Consider the following 23,726-nt stretch of genomic DNA (forward strand, 5'->3'; position numbering starts at 1 on the left):
TCAACCGATCAATACTATAAGTAGATGCGTCCCTTCTCCAGCCAGTCAGTGTGAAATGTTTTCTGCTAGTTACCCAAAACAAATGCCCCAAAACACGCCCACATTCCGTACATGTACAATGCCGGGTTTCCCCACACGTGTGGTCCCTGCCTCAGGGATTGTGGGAGTTGTTGTCCCCATGAAACCTCTGGAAAGTGAATGAAAATTGTGGGCTGGAGGGTGTTGGATCCCCATTCAGACACACAGGACATATGGGCTGTCACTGGGTTTTACTGAGACATCTGCTTAGACAACCCGAGTTCTGACGTAAGGAATATACATTCAGCCAATTGCGGGGTGGGGAGGTTAATAAGGGGCAGCAAATTTTAAGAGAGGTGGCTCAGTGGCTAGCACTGCTGCCTCACAGCGTCAGAGAGCCGGGTTTGATTCCAGCCTTCGGCGACTGTGTGGAGTTTACACATTCTCCCTCTGGCTGCGTGGGTTTCCTCTGGGTGTCCGGTGTCTTTCCACAGTCCAAAGATGTGCAAGTTTGATGGATTGGCCATGCTAAATTGCCCACAGGGTCCACGCATGTGCCAGTTAGACAATTAACAACAGGAAATGCAGGGTTACAGGGAATGGATGGGTCTAAATGGGATGCTGACTATAGGGTTGGTGTGGACTCAATGGATGAACACCCTGTTTCTGCACTATAGGGACTCTATTCTATTCTCATGAAGAAGAATGTACCTGTCTCCATGTGTTCTGAATCTGTGGAATTCCCTATTCAAAATGCAGTGGATGCCAGGGCAATGAGCAAACTTAATGAAAAGATACAGATGTTTCATTTGCAATGAGTTGAAGGGTGAGAGAGCGCAGGCGGGAAAATCCAGCTGAGAGCGAGGTGAGCTCAATCATCATTGTATTAAATGGTGGAGCTGGTTCGAAGGGCTGCATTGCCTCTCCTGTGCGCAGTGCTTATCTTCTTACGGTAATAACTGGAAAGCTGAATCCAAAAATCACCACCTTCACAAAATGCAGGATACTCAGGTGGATTAGCGTTCCAAACTTAGGTAGTGAGGAAGCGAGTAGGAGATAATGATTTTGCAATTTTAAACTGAGGGGACACAGTGAATTATGGTGTTCGACTGTGTAGGACATTCACAGCGTCCAGAATACTCTGTTGGGAATATCTATCCTATACTTTACTACAAAGCCATGGTCTCTGACAATGAAACCCAAAACACCGCCTCCCCACGTAATCTGATAAAAGACCTGAGAAGTCTGGTTGAATTTAGAACACAAAATGGAAAGCGGGAAGATTAAATCCAATCCAGATCCTGTGCTTAAACAAAGGAGACTACAATATGATGAAGCAGGAGTTGGCTAATGTAGACTGGAAGCAAAGACTTTAGGGTGGGACAGTTGACGGACAGTTGAGGAATATCAAAGCAATTTTTCAAAGTGCTCAGTAAAAACATATATCAGTGAAAAGGAAGGACTGTCGGAAAAGGAGTAATCTGCCATGGGTGTCTAAGGAAATAATGGAGTCTGTCAAATTGAAATTGAAGGCATACAAATTGGTAAAGACCAAGGAGAAACCAGGAGATTAGAAAAACTTCAAAGATTAACAGAAATCTTTACTTCAGCAGATATGTCATACTTTAAAAACTTAAATACTCCGCAGGTATCACTGAGAAATTGGCTGTTCCCATTGGGACCACGTGAATTACTGAATGGCCTGAACGAAACTTGAGTTTCAGCTTCACCTTCTCCCAGTCTCACCTCACTCTGTTTACACCCAACTCCAAAACACTCTCATTGAGCCAAGCAGCACTCTCAGTACAGCCCTGTCATTTTCAATGTCTGCTCATACCTACACTGCCCTCAGCCTCCTGTACTGTTCTAATGCATCTCAATGGGAGCTCAGGGACAGCATCTCATCCCTCAGTTCAGCCCTTTAGAACATAGAACATAGAACAATACAGCACAGAACAGGCCCTTCGGCCCACGATGTTGTGCCGAACTTCTAACCTAGATTAAGTACCCATCCATGTACCTATCCAAATGCCGCTTAAAGGTCGCCAATGATTCCGACTCTACCACACCCACGGGCAGCGCATTCCATGCCCCCACCACTCTCTGGGTAAAGAACCCACCCCTGACATCTCCCCTATACCTTCCACCCTTCACCTTAAATTTATGTCCCCTTGTAACACTCTGTTGTACCCGGGGAAAAAGTTTCTGACTGTCTACTCTATCTATTCCTCTGATCATCTTATAAACCTCTATCAAGTCACCCCTCATCCTTCGCCGTTCCAAAGAGAAAAGGCCGAGAACTCTCAACCTATCCTCGTACGACTTCCTCTCCATTCCAGGCAACATCCTGGTAAATCTTCTCTGCACCCTCTCCAAAGCTTCCACATCTTTCCTAAAGTGAGGCGACCAGAACTGCACACAGTACTCCAACTGTGGCCTAACCAAAGTCCTGTACAGCTGCAACATCACTTCACGACTCTTGAATTCAATCCCTCTGCTAATGAACGATAATACTCCATAGGCCTTCTTACAAACTCTATCCACCTGAGTGGCAACCTTCAAAGATCTATGTACATAGACCCCAAGATCCCTCTGTTCCTCCACCTGACTAAGAACCCTACCATTAACCCTGTATTCCGCATTCTTATTTGTTCTTCCAAAATGGACAACCTCACACTTGGCAGGGTTGAACTCCATCTGCCACTCCTCAGCCCAGCTCTGCATTATATCTAAGTCCCTCTGCAGCTGACAACTGCCCTCCTCACTGTCCACAACTCCACCTATCTTCGTATCATCTGCAAATTTACTGACCCACCCTTCGACTCCCTCATCTAAGTCATTAATAAAAATTACAAACAGCAGAGGACCCAGAACTGATCCCTGCGGAACTCCACTTGTAACTGGGCTCCAGGCTGAATATTTACCATCTACCACCACTCTCTGCCTTCGACCGGTTAGCCAGTTTTCTATCCAATTGGCCAAATTTCCCTCTATCCCATGCCTCCTGACTTTCCGCATAAGCCTACCATGGGGAACCTTATCAAATGCCTTACTAAAATCCATGTACACTACATCCACTGCTCTTCCCTCATCCACATGCTTGGTCACCTCCTCGAAGAATTCAATAAGACTTGTAAGGCAAGACCTACCCTTCACAAATCCGTGCTGGCTGTCCCTAATCAAGCAGTGTCTTTCCAGATACTCATAAATCCTATCCCTCAGTACCCTTTCCATTACTTTGCCTACCACAGAAGTAAGACTAACAGGCCTGTAATTCCCGGGGTTATCCCTATTCCCTTTTTTGAACAGGGGCACAACATTCGCTACTCTCCAGTCCCCTGGTACCACCCCCGTTGCCAGTGAAGACGAGAAGATCATTGCCAACGGTACTGCAATTTCATCTCTTGCTTCCCACATAATCCTAGGATATATCCCGTCAGGCCCGGGGGACTTGTCTATCCTCAAGTTGTTCAAAATGTCCAACACATCTTCCTTCCTAACAGGTATCTCTTCTAGCTTACCAGTCCATTTCACACTCTCCTCTTCTACAATACGGTCCCTCTCGTTCGTAAATACTGAAGAGAAGTACTTGTTCAAGACCTCTCCTATCTCTTCCGACTCAATACACAGTCTCCCACTACTGTCCTTGATCGGACCTACCCTCGTTCTCGTCATTCTCAGGTTTCTCACATACGCATAAAATGCCTTGGGGTTATCCTTGATCCTATCCGCCAACGATTTTTCATGCCCTCTCTTAGCTCTCCTAATCCCTTTCTTCAGGTCCCTTCTGGCTATCCTGTATCCCTCCACTGCTCTGTCTGAATCCTGTTTCCTCAACCTTATGTAAGCCTCCTTCTTCCTCTTTACCAGACATTCAACCTCTCTCGTCAACCAAGGCTCCCTCACACGACCATTTCTTTCCTGCCTGATAGGTACATACATATCATGGACACGTCGTATCTGCTCTTTGAAAAAGTTCCACATTTCCACCACATCCTTCCCTGACAGCCTATGCTCCCAACGTATGCTCCTCAAATCCTGCCTTACAGCATCGTAATTTCCCTTCCCCCAATTATAAAATCTACCTTGTTGTGCGCACCTATCTCTCTCCATAACCAAGGTGAAAGTCACAGAATTGTGGTCACCATCACCAAAATGTTCACCCACTAACAAGCCCACCACTTGTCCCGGTTCATTACCGAGTACCAAATCCAATATGGCCTCCCCTCTGGTTGGACAATCTACATACTGCGTTAGAAAAGCTTCCTGGACACACTGCACAAACACCGCCCCATCCAATCTTTGTAACCCCAGAGTCAACATGGACTTCAGCAGTTTCTGGATGAACAGACAGTTGTCAGAATCTGGAATGTTCCACCTGAAATGGTGCTGGAATTTGAGTCCACAAGGAAATTCAATGAGAAGCTTGCAGGGAATTGGAAGTAGGGAGTTTACAGGTTAACATCATGAAGTGGGTGACTGGGACTAAATCTGGCATTTGGATAAATCTGTGCTCTCTCTCAGGACACTACCTCCTTCCACAGCTGCAGGGCCAAGAATTGAACACATACCCAAAGGGTGATCTGACCATGAACTTGAACATCTTTCTGCTTTTTGCTTGACAAAACTATTGGTGATATTTTCCCAGACTGAACAAACCTTTCTCGTTCCACAGTTAAATGCCAATGATATTCAGATCCTGATGACTCCGCTGACTGTAGAAACCTGTTTGAGATCCCAGTCTCAATTATTCTCAATTAATATCCTAGAAAATGAATTCGCAAAACAAAGCTCACAATCAGTGCAAGGTGAATAGTGAAGGCGAACACTTCTCTTGGTATGTGCTTGATGTGTAAACACTCCTCTTGAAATCACCCCGCCCCCCCCCCAAAAGAGGACATGTGCATGCGCCTTGCTGTACCTTGCCCCAAATATAGATGGCAGCCATAACCCAGGACCTCTCACTGCCTGAGGCCCACAGCTGTTTTCCCCTTTGCTGCAAACATGGGACCAAGATTTTCTAATTCAGATTAACGACCTGCACAGAGTGTAACTAAACCCTCCCAGTCTACACTGATACATCTCATCCGGTTTCTGCTGCCACTCTCCCCTTTCCGCCTCCTGCAAACACCAAGGGTCATCACGTGTTCTGTGACCCTTCATCAGAACCGAAAACAGCTGGGAAAAGTAGAATCCCTATAGCGTGGAAACGGGCTCTTCGGCCCAACAATTACACACCCACCTTCCAAAGTTCATCTCACTCAGACCCATTCCCCTCCCTATTACTCTCCATTTCCCCGGATTAATGCACATCCCTGAACACTACGGGAAATTTAGCTGGGCCAATTCACTGAACCTGCACATCTTTGGACTACAGGAGATAGGGGTTAAAGAGTAAATAATAGGTGGGGACAGAGTGCAAAGAGAGACAGGAACATTTGGAAAGACAAAGGAGTGAATAACGATCTGGTGGGAGGGTGGAAAGCTGTTAGTGGAGGAGACAGGAACCTGGTAGCATCTGAGTGGCGGTGGTGGAAATGGTGACTGATGAGTTACATTGTGGCTGCAAAAAGGTCCCGGAGCTTCAAGTTGCCTGTCACTTTAACACACAAGACTGTTCCCTGTCCAACATCTCTGTCTCATGCTTACTGCGGTGTTCCAGTGAAGCTTGGTACAAGCTGGCAGAACACTCCAGAACATACCAAATGGTCTCCTATTTCAAGGACTGCAATTTCCCCTCCCATGTGGTCAACAATGCCCTCCAGTGTATCTCCTCCCCTTCCCACACCACTGCCCTTGAACCCCACCCTTCCAACCCCAACAAGGATGGGATCCCCCCACTCCTCACCTTCCACCCAGATACAACACATCATCCTCTGCCATTTCCACCACCTACAATCAGACCCCACCAGAGATATGTTTCCCTCCCCTCCCCTTTCAGCATTCCACAGAGACCATTCCCTCTGTGACTTTCTCGTTAGGTCCACGCTCCCCACCAACCCATCCTCCACTCCCAGCACCTTCGCTTGCCACTGCATGTAGTGTAAAACCTGTGCCCACACCTCCATCCAAGGCACCAAAGGATCCTCCCACATCCAGCAGAAATTTCCCTGCCTACCCAAACACCTCAACTATTGTGTCCTTTGCTCTCAATGTGGTCTCCTCTATACTGGGGAGTCAGGACGCCAACTTGTGGAATATTTCAGGGAATATTTCTGGGGCACATGCACCAACCAACCCCACCACCTTGTGGCCGACCACTTCAGCTACATCCCCTCCGCCGCCACGCTGCCAAGGACATGCAAGTCCTGGGTGTCCTCCACCCCCAAATCCAAGCCACCCGACACCTGGAGGAAGAACACCTCATCCTCGACCTTGGAACCTTTCAACCACACGGCATCAAGGTTTCCTCATCTCCTCTCCCCCACCTTATCACAGATTCAACCCTCCAACTCGGCACTGGCCTCCTGAACTGTCCCACCTGTCCATCATCCTTCCCAATTATCCATTCCACCCTCTCACCACTACTCCATCTACATCTACCTAGTCTCTTCGTAGTTCCCTTCCCCCAAACCCCAAACACCCCTCCCTATTTATCTCACAGCCCTCTTCCCCCAACTCCCACATTTCTGATGAAGTGCTTACATGCCCAATATGTCAATTCTCCTGCTCCTTGGATGCTGCCTGACCTGCTGTGCTTTTCCAGCGCCACACTTTAACACAAGCTGGAAGAACAATGCCTCATCTCCCAGTCGGGGACCCTACAATCCTCTGGCTTCAACATCAAATTCAATAATTTTAGGTCCTGAACTCTCCCACGTCCTAGTGTCTTTGCCCCTTACCCCACACACCAGGCTTTTTTATTACATAGCCTGGCATTACACACTACCTACGGTTAGCCACTAACAGTCCCCGTAAACAGCTATTCACCCTCCCCCTCAGATGGTTATCCATTCCTTTGTCCAACTGCTCCTATCTCTCTCTTTGGACTCTATCCCCCCCTATCATTTACTCCTTAACCCCTACCTTCTGCATAAAAACCAACATTTTTTTCTCAGTAGCATCAGTTCCTGAGGATGTCACCGAATCCAAAATGCGAACCGATTTCACTTCACAGATGCTGCCAGATCTGCTGAGCTTTTCCAGTACTTTCAGTTGTTGTGTGTGATTTACAGCATCCACAGTTCTTTCAATTTACCCGGAGAATCTAATTCAGTTCTAGCAGACTGAAACAGTGTTTATCAACCCTCCCAGTCCACACTAACTCCATCTCTCTCCCACTCCCTTCACACTCACTGAGTCCTCCCTCACAGTGACACTGCGCCTGCAAAGCTGATGGTCATGTGTTGGCCTGCTGGACCCACCCCTCATTCACTCCCATTGGCTGGAGGATCATGCCAACTCTCCGATTGGTCTGAAGCTGTGTCAATCAGCCAGGCCCCATTGTGACCTGAGTGGTGGGATCCTCCCAGGTGCATCAGAGGCTGAGGGGTGACCTCATAGAGGTTTATAAAATCATGAGGGGCATGGGTAGGATAAATAGACAAGGTCGTTTCCCTGGGGTGGTGAGTCCAGAATGAGAGGGCATAGGTTTAACATGAGAGGGAAAGAATTTAAAATGGATCAGAGGGGCAATTTTTTTTCCCACCGAGGTTGGTGCGTGTATGGAATCTTCTGTCGGGAAGTGGAGGATGTTGGTACAATTATACCATTTGGCATCTGGATGGGTATATGAATAGGAAGGGTGCAGAGTGATATGAGCCAAGTGTTGGCAAATGGAACTTAGATTAGGTTGGGATATCTGGTCAGCATGGACCAGTTTAACCAAAGGGTGTATTTTCATGCTGTACATCTCTTCAGTTCTGTCCTGTGATGAGCTTCATCATTCACAGTGAATGAGGCAGTATCACAGAGCACAGGGGCTGGGAGATATTCAGCCCATTGGGGCTGTACTCTCTCCCTCTGGAGATGGTACCAGTCAGTTCCAACTCAACTCTCATTTGGACATAGCCTTCCAAATCCTTCCTTAAAAAGTTAAATTTCAAATTTGTTTTGACAATAGCTACTGAATCTGCATTCAGCTGTCTTTCAAACTGTTCCAGATGCTCAGAACTTAGTGAGTAAAATAATCTTCACATTTTTAACCTGCATAATTTGCCAGTTACCTGAAAGTAGTTACTAAAAATTGTGACGTTAAAAATTTCTCACTCTGTCTCTCTATAAATGAAATATCCTGGAAACAAATCAACTACTGGTCGAAATCACTGCTTAACCTTCTCAGCTCCAAGGAGAATTGTCTGACCTTCTGCTAACTCTCCATAAAAGAGAAACCTATCTTAATTTTAATTTATTAGTGTCGTGGAGATGTACAACACAGAAACAAACCCTTTTGTCCAAATTGTCCATGCCGACCAGATATCCTAAATTAATCTCGTCCCATATGCCAGCACTTGGCCCATAGCCTTCTAAACCTTTCCCAATCACATGTCCAATGAGATGCGTTTTAAATGTTGTAACTATACCAGCGTCCACACTTTCTCTGGCAGCTTATTCCATACACGTATCATGTTCAGCTTGAAACTTTGCCCCTAATATCCCTTTTCAATCTTTTCCCTCACGCCTGTGCTTTCTAGTTTTGGACTCACCTAAACAGGAATAAGACCCTAGCTGTTTACCTTATCCATGCCCCTCACGATTTTATCAACCTCTATGGTCACCCCTCAGCATCCGATTCTCCAGTGAAAACAGCTTCAGCCTATTCAGCCTCTCCCTATAGCTCAATCCCTCAACCCTGGAAACATCTTTGCACATCTTTTCTGAATCCTTTCAAGTTTCACAATTTCATTTCGATAGTGGGGAGACCAGGACTGAAAGCAGAATTCCAGAAGTGACTGAATCAATGTCCTGTACAGCCGCAAAATGACGTCACAACTCCTGTACTCAATGCACTGACCGATAAAGGCAAGAATACTAAACACCTTCTTCACTACCCTGCCTATCTATGATTCCACTTTCAAGGAACTATGAACCTGCATTCCAAGATCTCTTCGTTCAGCAACACTGCCCAGGACCTTCCCATTAGATGTAGAAGCCCGGCCCTGATTTGCTTTTCCAAAATGCAGAACCTCACATTTATCAAAATTAAACTTCATCTGCCACTCCTCAGCCCATTTGATCGGAGTCTCATTGTACTCTGAGGTAACTTTACCGTCCACTGCACCTCAAATTTTGGTGTCTACTGTAAACCTACTAACCATAGCTCCTATATTCACATGGAAATCATTGATATAAATGACAAAAAGCAATGGACCCAGCACCCAGCCTGACAGCATTTTGCTCACCACAGGTTTCCAGTCCAAAAAGCACCCTCCACCAAGACACTGACTGCTCAGCAAGGTTAGAGCTCATGGCATACAGGGAGAACTAGCCAATTGGGATCCAGAACTGGCTCAAAGGCAGAAGACAGAGGGTGGTGGTGGAGGGTTGTTTTTCAGACTAGAGGCCTGTGACCAGTGGAGTGCCACAAGGGTCAGTGCTGGATCCACTACTTTTCATCATTTATATGAATGACGTGGATGTGAACATAGCAGGCATAGTTAGTGAGATGACACCAAAGTTGGAGGTGTAGTGGACAGTGAAAACAATTACCTCAGAGTACAACGGGATCTTGATCAGATGAGTGAATGGGCTGAGGAGTGGCATTTGGGGAAATCAAAACTTAGCAGGACTTATACACTTAATGGTAAGGTCCTGAGGAGTGTTACTGAACAAAGAGACCTTGGAGTGCGGGTTCATAGCTCCTTGAAAGTGTAGCCACAGGTAGATAGGATAGTGAAGGCGGCATATGGTTAGAACATTAAGTACAGGAGTTGGGAGGTCATGTTGTGGCTGTACAGGGCATTGGTGAGGCCACTATTGGAATATTGCGTACAAATCTGGTCTCCTTCCTATCGGAAGGATGTTGTGAAACTTGAAAGGGTTCAGAAAAGATTTACAAGAAAGTTACCAGGATTGGAGGATTTGATCTCAGCTGGGGGTTGAATAGATTTTGAATAGACTGGGGCTATTTTCCCTGGAGCATCGGAAGCTGAGAGGTGAGCTTATAGAGGTATATAAAATCATGAGGGGCATGGATAGGATAAATAGACAAAGTCTCTTCCCTGGGGTGGTGGATCCCAGCACTAGAGGGCATAGGTTTAGGGTGAGAGGGGAAAGACTTTAAAGAGACTTGTGGGGCAACGTTTTCACAGAGGGTGGTACGTGTATGGAATGAGTTGCCAGAGGAAGTGGTGGAGGTTGGACGAATGCAACATTTATAAGGCATCTTATTGGGTATATGAATAGGAAGGATAAGGGCCGGGTGCAGGCAGGTGGGACTACATTGCGTTGGGATATCTGGTCAGCATGTACTGGTTGGACCGAAGGGTCTCTGCTTCTGTGTTGTACATCTATGACTCTTTGATCTTCCAAACAATTTTGTATCCAAATAGCTAGTTCCGCCTGTATTCTATGGTGTTGAACTTGCTAACCAGCCTGTTCTGTGGAACCTTGTGTCTTTCTCAAGTCCAAGTTAATGACTTCCATGCACAAAGCCATGCTGACTATCCCTAATCTTTTCTTGCCTTTCCAATGACATCTAAATCCTGTCCCTGAGAATCCCTTCCAACAACTTGCCTGCCACTGACTTCAGGCTCACCGGTCTATAGTTCCCTGGCTTTTCCTTACTACCTTTCTCAAATAATGATTTGGAGATGCCAGTGTTGGACTGGGGTGTACAAAGTTAGAAATCACACAACACCAGGTTATAGTCCAAACGGTTTGATTGGAAGCACACTTCCAAATAAACCTGTTTGACTATAACCTGGTGTGTGATTTTTAACTTTCTCAAATAATGGCACCCATCTTTCAGCACCTTGTCTGTGGCAATTGATGATACAAATATCTCAGCGAGGGGCCCAGCAATCACTTCCCTGGCTTCCCACAAAGTTCTGGGATACACCTGCTCAGATTCCTGGGATTTATCCACCTTTCTGCTTTTTAAGACATCCAGTAGCTCCTCCACTGTAATATGAACAATTGCCAAATTATCACTATTTATTTCTCCAAACTCTCTAGCTTCCATATCATTTTTCAGTAAAAACTGATGTGAAATACTTACAGAATCTCTCCCACCGCCTGCGGTTCCATAGACAGCCTTACTGATTTTTGAGGGTTGCTATTCTCTGCCTGGTTACTCTTTGTCCAGCCATCCCTTTCCCTGGAAATAACCTCCCGCAAACAAATTTTGCAAGTTCTTACCTTGTGCCATCAAAATTGTCCAATTTAGAAGGCTACCTATTAGATCTGGTCTATTATTTTTTGTAACTATTTTAAAGCTAGTAGAATTATCAGAGAATCCAGACAGCGTGGAAGCGGGCCATTCAGCCCATCACATCCACACTGAACATCAGAGCCTTCTACCCTACCCCTATAATGTTGCAATTCCAATGAGCAATCCACCTGGCCAGCACATCCCTGAACACTATGGGCAATTCAGCCTGGATAACCCACCCATCCTACACATCTTTGGACTGTGGGAGGAAACCAGAGCAACCAGACGAAACCCAAGCAGACAACCACAACAAGGTGATCATCCCTTTCTTATTTCCCAATTCTATCCAAGTAACTTCACTGGAAATACTCCCAATATCCTCCCTGAGCACAACCATAAAGGTATCCCTAATCCAAAACGCCATTCTGCCTCCTCTCGTCCCCCTTTCTATCCTTCCCATTGCACCCTAGAACATTAAGCTGCCAATCCTATCCATCACTGAGCCACGTTTCTGTAATATCCATGATGTCCCAGTCCCATGTTCAAAACCATACCCTCAGCTCATCTGCCTTCCCTGACGGGCCTCTTGCACTGAAATAAATGCAGTGAAACTGCTCTGTCCCACCTCGTTCTGTGCCTTGCCCTTGCCTGCCTTGACTGTCTAACTTCTCAACTGTACCAGCCTCAGACATACCTCTTCTCTCACTATCTCTTTAGGTTTACCCCCCACTCCCTCACTGGTTTAATGCCTCCTGAGTAGCACTAGCAAATCTCCCTGCCTGGATATTAGACACCTTCCAATTCAGGTACAATCCATCCTACTTATGCACGTCAATTCTACCCCAGCAGAGATTCCAATGATCCAAACATGGCAATCCTTCTCCCTGCACCAGATCCTTAGCCACACATTCATCTGCTCTATCCTGCTGTTCCTACTCTCACGAGCATGCGGCACAAAGAGTAATCCAGATATTACTACCCACGAAGACCTACTTTTTATCCTCCAGGATAATTTGCTATATTCTCTTGTCAGACCCTCATCCTTTCCTCTTCCGATGTCATTGGTACTAATGTATAATGAGCTCCCACTGATCATACTCCCTTTTGAGAATACTCTGCTCCCTCTCCGAGACATCCTTGTCCCTGGCACCAGGGAGGTACCACCCATTCTGATGTCTCACTGTCAGCTGCAGAAACGGCAGTCTGTGCCCTATACCAGAGAATCTCCTATCACCATCGATCACCTGGAACCTCATATACCTCACATTACACTGGAGCCAGTCTCTGTACCAGTACCTTGCTTGTCAGTGCGATATGCCCTTGAGAGGGTGACCTCCGATGCTTTCTGAAACAGTGTACTTGTTTGAGATCAATCAGCCGGGCCCCATTGTGAGGTAAGTGGTGGGATCCTCTCTCTCTCTGCCCTGTGATGAGGTTCATCATTCACAGTGAATGGGGCAGTATCACAGAGCACAGGGGCTGGGGCTATTCAGCCCATTGGGACTGTACTCTCTCCCTCTGGAGATGCTGCAAATCTGTCCCAACTCCCCTCTCACTTGCCCAAAGCCCACTAAGTCTTTCCTTAAAAGGTAAAATTATAAATCTATTTGAGAACACCTGCTGAATCTGTGTCCAGCTGCCGTTCAGCCTATTCCAGGTGCGCAGAACTTACTGAGTGAAATAATGTTCCCATTTTCACTCTGCATTATTTGCCAGTTACCTGAAAGTAGTTACGAAAAATTGTGATCGTGCTAACAATTCCTCTCTCTCTGCAAATTAATTGTTTGGAAACAAATCTGCACCTGGTCCAAATCACTGCTTAACCGTCTCAGCTCCAAGGACAATTATCTGTGCTTCTGCTAGCTCTCCACAAAAGAGGAACGCATCTTAATTTATTAGTGTCATAGAGATGGACAGCACAGAAACAGACCTTCGGTCCAATTCGTTCATGCCGACTCGGAATCCTAAACTACTGGAGTCCCATTTGCCAGCTATTGGGCCCTATCCCTCAAAACCCATCCCATTCATGGAAGCCTTTCAAATGTTGTAATTGTATCAGTCTCCACTACTTCATCTGGCAGCTCATTCCACACACACACCACACTCAGCTTGAAAACGTTGCCCCTTAGATCCCTTTTAAATCTTTGCCCTCTCAACTTAAGCCCATGTGCTCTTGTTTTGGACCCACCTCACCTGGGGGGGGGGGGGGGGGGGGGAAGACCCCGGCTGTTCACCGTATCCATGCCCCTCATGATTTATGAATCTCCATAAAGTCACCTCTGTCTTTGACTCTTCAGGGAAAATAGCCCCAGTCTCTCCCTGTAGCCCAAATCCTTCAACCCTGGCAATGTTTTTGCAAATCTTGTCTGACTCCTTTCAAATTTCATAACATCCTTCCCAGAACAGGGATATTCGAACTGAAAGCAGAATTCCTGAAATGGCTTAATCAATGTCCTGTGAAGCCACAATATGACGTCCCAGCTTCCGTATTCAATGCATTGACTAATAAATATAAGCATACCATACACCACCTTCACTAGTCTGCCTACCTGCGACTCTACTTTCAAGGAACAATGAACCTGAACTCCAAGGTCTCTTTGTTCAGCAACACTCCCCAGGACTTTACCATTAAGTGCATAAGTCCTGTCCTGATTTGCCTTTCCAAAATACAACAGCTCACATATATCTAAATTGAACTCAGTCTGCCATTTTTCGTTCCAATGGCCCATCTGATCAAGATCCTGTTGTATTCTGAACTAACTTTCTACACTGCCCACTACACCTCCAATTTTGGTGCCTTCTGACCATATCTCATATATTCACATCCAAGTCATTTATTGAAGGCCCCAATATCCATTGCTGCAGCACACTGCTGCTCACAGGCCTCCAGTCCACAAAACAACCCTACATCACCACTCTGTCTCCTACCTTCAAGCCAGTTTTGTATCCAAATGGCTCGTTCTCCCAGCATTCCATGTTATCTAACCTTGCTAACCAGTCTGCTTTGTGGAACCTTGTTCAATGCCCATGGAGACAACGTTCACAGGCTGCCTTCATCAATCATCTTTGTCACATCTTCAAGGAAAAAAAATACTCAAGTTAGTGAGACACGATTTTGCACAAACAAAGCCACTTTAACTCTCCCTAATCATTTCCAAATACACGTATATCCTGTCCCTCAGAATCCCTTCCAACAACCTTGCCTGCCACTGACTTCAGGCTCACTGTTCTCTTATTCCATGGCCTTTCCTTACCACCTTTTTAAAAATAATGGCACCTCACCTGTCGCTATCAATGATACAAATATCTCAGGAGAGGCCCAACAATCTTAAAGGAGGACAGAGGGGGTTAGGGAGGATATTCCAGGGGTTTGTGTCCTTGGCAGCTCCAATCGTTGAGTGATGTAGGTGGGGGATAGCTGTCAACGGAGACAATTAGTGGTTAATCGTGGGTAGTGTGTAATGGCAGGCAATGTGATAACAATGTGTGTGAGTTAAGGGTTGGAGGGGTGGGGTTCAAGGGCAGTGGTGTCGGAAGTGGAGGAGATACACTGGAGGGCATTGGGGTTGACCACATGAGAGCGGAAATTGCAGTCCTTGAAATATGGTCCATTTGGTATGTTCTGGAGTGTTCTGCCAGCTTGCATCAAGCTTCACTGGATCACTGCACCTAAGCATGAGACAGATGTTGGCCAGGGAACACGCTCGTGTGTTAAAGTGGCAGGCAACCGGGAGCTCAGGGTCTTTTTTGGCCTGAGAGGGAGAACAGAATGATCCAAATTGCACTTCATTTCTTTGTAGGAACTGTCAGATTTAGTCCCAATCACCCAATTCATAATGTTAACCTGTAAACTCCTTATGGACTCAAATCCTAGCACCTTTTTCAGGTGGAATGTTCCAGATTCTGATAACTCTGTTCATTGAGAAAAATGATCCCTTTTAAATCTTTTCCCTCTCATCTTAAGCCTGTGTCCTCTAGTTCTGAACCCACAGAACCCAGGAAAAAGTCCCTGACTGCTCACCTTATCCAGGTCCATCATGATTTTATAAACATTTATAAGGTCACCTCTCAGTCTCTAACTCTCCAGGGAAAATAGTCCCAGCCTATTCAGCATTTCCCATTAGCTCAACCCGTCCAACCCTGGCAAAGTCCTTGCCAACCTTTTCTGAAACCTTTGAAGTTTCACAACATCATTCCGAGAACAGGGAGATTGGAACTGAAAACAGAATCCCAGAAGAGCATTAATCAATGTCCTGTACAACCACAATATGACGTCACAACAGCTGCATTCAATGCATTGACCAATAACGGGGAGTGTACCAAACGCTGCATTCACTACCCGCCTACCTGTGACTCGACTTCCAAGGAACTATGAACCTGCACTCCAACGTCTCTTTGTTCAGCAACACTCCCCAGGACTTTACCATTAAGTGTACAGGTCCTGCCCTGATTTGCCTTTCCGAAATCCAACAGCTCACATTTGTCTAAATTGAACTCCATCTGCCATTCCTTGCGTCATTGGCCCATCTGATCAAGATCCTGTTGAATTCTGAACTAACCTTCTTCACTGTCCACTATACCTCCAATTTTGGTGTCTTCTGTAAACCTACTGACCATACCTTACACATTCACATCCAAGTCAATTATTTAAGGACCCAATATCGATCCTTGCAACACACTGCTGCTCACAGGCCTCCAGTCCGCAAAGCAACCCTCCATCACCACCCTCTGTATCCTACCTTCATGCCAGTTTTGTATCCAAATGGCTTGCTCTCCCTGCATGCCATGTTATCTAACCCTGCTAACCAGTCTGCTTTGTGGAACCTTGTTGAATGTCCATATAAACAACGTTCACCGCCTGGCTTAATCAATTTTCTTTGTCACTTCAAAACATTCAGTCCAGTTAGTGAGACATGATTGTGCACGTACAAAGCCACATCGACACTCCCTAATCATTCCTTATGTTTCCAAATAGATGGATATCCTGTCCCTCAGAAATCCTTCCAACAACTTGCCTGCCACTGACTTCAGGCTCACTGTTCTCTTGTTCCATGGCCTCTCCTTACCACCTTTTTAAAATAATGGCACCTCACCTGTCGCTATCAACGATACAAATACCTCAGGAGAGGCCCAACAATCACTTCTAGATTTCCAGAAAGTTTTGGGATACACCTGATCAGGTTCCAGGGCTTTATCAACCTTGATGTGATTTAAGACATCCAGTACCACCTCCTCTGTAACATGGACACTTTTCAAGTTATCTCTGTTTATTTCTCCAAACTCCCGAGCTTCCATATCCTTCTCCAGTAAAAGATGGCAAGAAATAGTTGCATATCTTTCCCACTCCCTGTGGTTCCATAGACAGCCTTGTTGATCTTTAAGGGGTCCTATTCTCTGGTCCAGTTAATCTTTTGTCTGTGATATATTTGTTTAATCTCTTTGGATTCTACTTAAACCAGTGCCTGAAGCTATTTCATGTCTTCTTTTTGCTCTCCTGATTTCCTTCAAGTATAAAAGCGTGATCCTGTACTCCCAATTCCTCTGCCTCTGCAATATCTGCTCCCAGGAGGAGCAATTCCACCCCAGGACATCCCAGAAAGGCCTCCTACTTCAAGGACCACAATTTCCCTCTCACTTGATCAACAATGCCCTCCAATGCATACCCTCCACTTCCTGCACCTCCACCTTTATCCCACCACTTCAACCACAATAAGATTATAACCTTGCAGTCTTCATCTTCCACTCCACTAATCTCCAGATACAGTGCATTAACCTCTGTTATTTCTGCTATCTGAAGTCGGATCCCATCACCACAGACATATTTCCCTCTCCACCCCTATCTGCGTTCCACGGAGACCATTCCCTCGGCAACACCCTTGTTAGGCCCACCCCCTCCCACCAACCCACGCTCCACATCCTTGACCCTCCCTTGCCGCCACGGGAGATGTAAAACATGCGGCCACACCTCCTTCTGACCTCTGTCCAAGACACGAAAAGGATCTTTTCACATCAGGCAGAGATTTCTCTGCACATCCCAAAACCGCATCTACTGCATCTGGACACTATGGGAAATTTAACATGGTTCATCCAACTAACCTACACATCTTTGGACTGTGGGAGCAAACTGGAACACCCGAAGGAAACCCTCATAGACACTGGGGAGAACGTGCCAACTCCAACACAGAGTCGCCCGAGGCTGGAATCAAACCCAGGTCCCTGGTGCTGAGGAAGCAGTGCTAACCACTGAGCCACAATACTGTGGGATCTTTGGTGATGATGTGCTGCCCCACTGATACCTCGGTCACTCACCCTGCCTCATTTCCTAAGAGGCAGCGATGACGGAGTGAAATTATCGCTAGACAATTAATCCAGAGACCCAGATAATGTTCTGGGGACCTGGGTTTGAATCCCATCAAGGCAGATTTTGGAACGTGAATTCAATAAATATCTGGAAAAATTAATTTTGTGACGACAATGAATCCATTGTCAATTGTTGGGAAATCCCATCTGGTTCACTCATGACCTTTAGGGAAGGAAAATGCCATCCTTACCTGGTCTGGTCTGCATGTGACTCCAGACCTATAGCAACGTGGTTGATTCTTAACTGCCCTCTGGTTAAACAAAGCAATAAATGCTGGCCGAGCCAGTGACAGCCTCATCCTGTGAATGAATAAAGAAAACAGGTCAGGTTTTGTTCCTTCTCTAGTAGGTACATCCTACAAACTGAATCTGAAACGTTCTCGTACACACTGAACAAATACCTTTCCATCCAAACCCTTAACACTACAGCAATCCAAGTCTATGTTGGTAAAGTTAAAACCCCTTATCATTGCAACCATAATATTCTTACAGATAACTGAGGTCTCCTGGTAAAATTGTGTCTCAATTCCCCGCTGACTATTGGGAGAGAGTCTATAATACAATCCCATTAAGATGGTCATCCCTTTCTTATTTCTCAGTACCACCCAAATAACTTGCCTGGATTCCCAGGAATATCCTCCCGAAGCCCAGCTGTAATGTTATCCCTAATCAAAGACGCCACTCCCCCTGCTCTGTTGCCCCCTTTCTATCGCATCTACACCCTGGAACATTAAGCTGCTAGTCCTATCCATCCCTGAGTGAAGCCTCTGTAATTGCTATAATATCCCAGTGCCATGTTCAAAACCATACCCTGAGCCTACCTCCCTGACCTGTCAGGTCTCTTGCACTGAAATAAATGCAGTGTAACTGGTCCGTCCCACTTTATTCTGTGGCTTGCTCTTGCCTGCCTTGACAGTCGAATCTGAACAGTACCAGCCTCGGACATACCTCTTTCTCACTATCTCTTTAGGTTTACCCCAACTCCCTCACTGGTTCAATGCCTCCCGAGTGGAACTAGCAAATCTCCCTGCTCATCAGGACCCCATGCTTTCCCCTTCCTATGCCATTGGTACCAATGTACAATGTCCTCCCACTGGCTATTCTCCCCTTTGAGAATATTCTGCACCCTCTCCGAGGCATCCTTGACCCTAGCATCAGGGAGGCACCACCCCATTCTGATGTCTCACTGTCAGCTGCAGAAATGGCAGACTGTGCCCTTGACTAGAGTGTCCCCTATCACCATCGTTTGCGTGGAACTGGGTATACCTTACATTATGTTAGAGCCAGTCTCAGTCGCAGTAACTTGGCTGTCAGTGCTATATTCCCCTGAAAGTCTATTACCCCCTACATTTTCCAAAACAGTACACTTGTTTGAGCTGGGGATAACCACTGGATATTCCTGCAGTACTTGCCTACCCCTCCTAGCTTTCCTGGAGGTAACCCACCTACCTGACTGTATCTGCAGTATCCTGCAATCCTGAGACTGCCACCTCTCACACCCCTGACCCCTGTCAATTCCTCACTGCCTTTAATCACTCCTTCACCAATCCATGTGATCTGATAGGATTTGCAAAGACACTTCCTGCAGACACAATCATCAGGATCATTGAAACTCTCTCTAGACTCCAACATCCGACAGGAACAGCACACCACTCTACAACAGGCCATCTCTCCGCCTTAACAATCTACAGACCAAGACAAAGGCACAGTCTTACTGCTCGAAAAATACTGCCTGAGAATAACTTAATGCTTACGCTTTATATTTTAAACATTTTAACAACAGACCGAAAGACATGAAAAAGAAACCCTCACCTTTCTCACTATTAATATAATAAAACCGTCTAAAATTGATGTTTCAAGAGACTGAAACCCACTGAGCTGATCCCGGCTGTGAGCAGCTCACAGAGCGAGGTCTCTCTGAGGACAGCTGTGAAATGTCACTGTTTCTTTCTCTTTTCTCCAAGCTGCATTTCCGAGCGGTTTATACCTTCACAAGAAGTCAGCTGGGAGAGGTCACTGCTCAGTTTTATTCACTGGAGGTTGCCTTTGCTGCCCAGACCAGAATTTATTGGCCACCTTTATGTGTCTTGGAGAAATGGTGGTGAACGGCCTCCCTGAAATGCTGCAGTCCATGTACACCACAGTGATGTTTGGACAACAATCCCCCACTAGACCCACATCCCCCCCTGTCTCTGTAATCCCCCTCCAGCTTCAGAAATTGCATGTGTGTAATTTTACCTCAAATTGTACACGGAGAATGATGGAGCTTTTTTTAAAAAATACATTGCTAAAAAGGAAGGCAAAGGCCAGATGATATTCTTGCTAGACGAGTAATATGAGCAATCTTCCGAGGATTAGGGTTAGATGGTAGCATCATGGCTGATGGTGGCATCAGATATCAGTAAATTCTCGAATGAAAAGGCTCATGATGACCATGAAACTATTGTCGACTGTTAGGAAAAAACCCATCTGGTTCATTAATGCCCTTTAGGGAAGGAAACTGTCATCCTCACCCGGTCTGGCCAACATGTGACTCCAGACCCACAGCAATGTGGTTAACTCTCAACTGCCCTCAGGGTAAACATCCACATCTGAGTGAATAAACAAAAAGAGATTTATATTTAAATCGCAGAGGAAAGCTTTTTTAAAAACAAAATTGTGTTTTCAAACTTTAAAAAAAAATCACCTTGGTCGGATGGCACTATAGACGCTGCAATAATCAGGGAGAATATAAGGAACAAATATACAGAGAGATCTCCGATATACAGTCACAACAATAAGGTTATAGTAGTAGGTGATTACGATAGTGTGAAAGGTTTGGTTGGTAAAGAATGTGTTAAATGAGTTCAAGAAATGTTCTTTATCAATATTTAAATGTTCCTATCAGGAAGCAAGCAACACCTGACCTTTTCTTGTCTGATCAGACAGGGCAAGTGACTGAAGTGATAGGATGGGAACAGTTTGGGTGAGAGGAAATTGTGGGCACCATGGAGAAACAGTTGTATAATCGATAACTACAGGTGAGCTGCCTGATGACTGGAGAGTGGCTAATGTTGTACCTTTGTTAAAGAAGGGTATAAGGAGCAGCCCAGGAACTATAGACCTCAGTGGTGGGTAAGCCGTTGGAGGCGATTCAGAAGGATAGGATTTGCATGTATTTGGAGAGTTAAGGAATGATTAGGGACACTCAACATGGTTACTTAACAGGGTGTCTCACAGACTTGATTGAGATTTTTAAGGTAGTCACCAAGAAGATCGATGAGGGCAGAGTGGCAGACATTGTTTATTTGGACTTTAGTAAAGCCTTTAAAAAGGTTGTGCAGGGGAGACGAAGTTGTAAAGTTCGATCCCATGGGATTCAGCAAGAGCTTGCCAACTGGATACAAAATTAGCTTAACAATAGGAGACAGTAATAGTGGAGGGTTGTTTTTCACACTGGAGGCCCGTGACCAGCAGTGTTCTCCAGGAATCGGTGCTGGGTCCATTTTTGTTTGTCATGTGTGTAGATGGTTTGAATTAGAATATACAAGGCATGGTTTGTTTGTGGGTGACATCAAAAACTGTTAAGGTAGACAGTAACAAAAGGTTATCCACGAATACAGAGGGATCCTGATCAATTGGGTGAATGGGCTGAAATGTGGCAGATGGAATTTAATTTGAATAAATGTAAGATATTATATTTTATAAAACAAAATCTCCTTTAGCCTCATTAATTAATTACACTAATTAAAAGTAAGGCCTTGAGTAGTGATGTGGAACAAAGAGACCGAGGGGTTCAGGTCTTTGCAGTTTGTGTCACATGTAGACAGGGTGGTTAAGTGGGTGTTTAGCACGCTTACCTTCATTGCTCAGACCTTTAGGTATAGGAGTTGGGACACTGTCATGAGGTTATACATGATGTTGGTGAGGCCTCTTCACTGTGTTCAGTTCTGGTCCCCCTGTTAGAGGAAGGATGTCATTAAATTGGAAAAGGTTCAGAAGATGTTTCCCAGGATGTTGCCATGAACGGAGGGATTGTTTTAGAAGGAGAGGATGGATAGGCTGGGATGTCTGTCACCGGAGAGCAGGAGGTTGAGGGGTGACCTTATTAGAGGTTTATAAAATCATGGAGTGTGTAGATAAGATGAATGGCTGCATGGGAGGGGGATTCAAGACACCGGTGCATACAGTTTGAGAAGAGATGACAAAGATTTTAAAAAGACATGAGTTTTTCTATTTTTGCACTTATGGGTTGAACTTCCAGAGGAAGTGGTAGCTGTGAACACAATTACAATACTTAAAAGATATTTGGATAAGTACATAAATAGGAAATATTTGGAGGGATATAGGCCAAGCAGAGGCAGGTGTGATTAGTTTAGGTGGAATTATAGTCGACATGGATTGGTTAGACCACAGGGTCCATTTCCATGATATATAACTTTGAAACTCTAACTCTCGGTGTCTTCGTGTTCACAACTCTCCCTATCACTGTCACCTCATGAAGCTTCACAACTCTTCCTTATCTCTGCTATCATAAGCATCTCTGTAACATCCTCCAATCAGACAATCCTCCCTATCTCTGTACTCTCGATCCCCACAAATCTCTCTGCTAAGTGCCTTTCTGTAATTCCAGCCTTGAGGATAGCCCATTTTTAACTCAGATTCCTGCACCCTGAGCTCCAGAATTTCCTACTAAACCTCTCTGCTCATTTGCCTTCCCAAAACATTAACCAATCATCTATCATCTATTCTAATATCAAAAAGGTATGAGATGATCGCAGTGGGCCTGTGTGCTTGATGACCAATATGGAGAAGATGGGGGCATTGTGTTCAACAGTTTAATACCAGAGACTCTGACCCCATTTTATTCCATGTTTCTCAGTGATTCCCTCTTTTTGAAGCAGACATGAGTGAGAAGCAGTGGAGAATGTAAATGATACATGGTCTGCATAGTGATAGGATTCCACCACCACTGGCTGTTTACCCTCCAGCTCCACAATGTCCAATAACCTAGCCATGCTATCGCGGATCCTGGCACCAGGGAGGTAACATACTATCCTGGATTCATGTCTGTGGCCACAGAAGTGCCTGTCTGTACCCCTGACTATTGAATCCCCGTTACTCTCTTTCCTCCGTTCGGTGCAGAATCCGAAGCGGGATACAGTATCTGTTTGATAACGGGATGATCACTGGGAACTCCTGCATTTCCTTCCTGAGCCTTTTACTTGATCTGATAGTCATCCATTCCCTTTCCTAACTCACTGAACGTGCTGTCCATAACATCCTCAGTATTGCAGATGCTCCACAGTGAGTCCACTCACAGCTTCAGATCTGAAAAGCAGTTTCCCAGTAACTGCAGATGGGCACACTTCCTGCACATATTGTCGCCAGGGACACTGGAAGCATCCCTTATTTCCCACATTGTGCAAGAGGAGAACACCGCGGATCTGAGGTCTCCTGTAACAATGTCTCTCTAGATTCAGCTAGTTCTCCCATCGCGAGAACTTAAATGAGCTAGCAACCTTTCTTCACTTCAAGCATGTCCATTATAATCTAAATCCCCGACCTTTACTTAAGCTGACATGTTATACTTTAAAACCTGTTACAAAATATTCAGCAGGTATCTCATAAAAATTGGCTATTCCCATTGGGAGCATATGAATTTCTGAATGGCCTGAACTAAACCTGAGTTTCAGCATCACCTTCTCCCTGTCTCACCTCACTGTTTTCACCCAACTCCAAAACACACTCACTGAGCCAAGCAGCACTCTCAGTGCAGCCCTGTCATTTTCAGTTGTCAGAATCTGGAACATTCCACCTGAAAAGATGCTGGAATTTTAGTTCATAAGGAATTTGAGTCCATAAGGAATTTTAGTGGGTAGTTTTCAGAGAACTGAAAATAAAGAATTTACAGGTTAACATTACGAAGTGGGTGATTGGGGACTAAATCTGACAGTTGCTGCAAAGAGATGAGGTGCAATTTGGATAAATCTGTGCTCCCTCTCAGGGCAATATCTCCTTCCTCAGCTGCAGGGCCCAGAAGAGAGCACACACCCAA

The 23,726-nt window shown here is 45.4% G+C and overlaps 1 long non-coding RNA gene across 8 annotated transcripts in view; it reads right to left on the reverse strand.

Moving 5' to 3' along the window:
• The window catches only part of LOC148146289 (uncharacterized), a 47,631-nt gene that overhangs the window by 4,266 nt on the left and 19,639 nt on the right, over nucleotides 1-23,726 (reverse strand). For 3 of the 8 annotated variants that reach the window (XR_015760761.1, XR_015760762.1, XR_015760759.1), the window contains 4 exons: nucleotides 21,529-21,627; nucleotides 20,203-20,280; nucleotides 17,881-17,989; nucleotides 14,258-14,404 (listed from right to left, as the gene is read on the reverse strand). This is a non-coding gene — a long non-coding RNA (uncharacterized LOC148146289). Of the gene's footprint in view, nucleotides 1-4,676; nucleotides 4,784-14,257; nucleotides 14,405-17,880; nucleotides 17,990-20,202; nucleotides 20,281-21,528; nucleotides 21,628-23,726 lie in introns of those variants that run through there. The other 5 variants (XR_015760764.1, XR_015760760.1, XR_015760765.1 and 2 more) reach the window with 4 other exon arrangements.

This window comes from Chiloscyllium plagiosum, unplaced genomic scaffold (assembly GCF_037043375.1).
Source record: "Chiloscyllium plagiosum isolate Xiang-an unplaced genomic scaffold, Cpla_swu_hap1 HiC_scaffold_21, whole genome shotgun sequence".
Classification (NCBI taxonomy): Eukaryota; Metazoa; Chordata; class Chondrichthyes; order Orectolobiformes; family Hemiscylliidae; genus Chiloscyllium; species Chiloscyllium plagiosum.